Genomic DNA, 346 nt, shown 5'->3' on the forward strand with positions numbered 1-346 from the left:
AGAGAGAGAGAGAGAGAGAGAGACAGACAGACAGACAGACAGACAGACAGACAGACAGAGGTGCACAGCAACAACAATTAGGTGAAATACAAACGCAGTTCTTTTTGGATAGCATAGTCGCCCCCTGCTAGTTATGACGAAGAATGCAGATGTAGGGCACTTCTTTATTGGCTTCATTTTTTAGACCCAGAAGCTCTGTCCACTAATATGCACTGTCAATGATCTCCATCAACTCCTGAAAAAAATATCTGGCTATTTAGCTGCTAAATGTTACACTATGTTTAACTGCATCTGGGAAAGTAGCGTACAGTGAGTGATACCTTTTACATTACACATAGTCATCTGA

General features: G+C 41.3%; 1 protein-coding gene across 1 annotated transcript in view; it reads right to left on the reverse strand.

Moving 5' to 3' along the window:
• Window positions 1-346, reverse strand: part of LOC118328272 (cytochrome b-245 chaperone 1 homolog) — a 4,852-nt gene that overhangs the window by 2,229 nt on the left and 2,277 nt on the right. The gene's annotated exons all lie outside the window — the stretch shown is intronic.

Source organism: Morone saxatilis, unplaced genomic scaffold (assembly GCF_004916995.1).
Source record: "Morone saxatilis isolate NCDOM2014 unplaced genomic scaffold, NCSU_SB_2.0 Contig1, whole genome shotgun sequence".
NCBI classification, from domain to species: Eukaryota; Metazoa; Chordata; class Actinopteri; family Moronidae; genus Morone; species Morone saxatilis.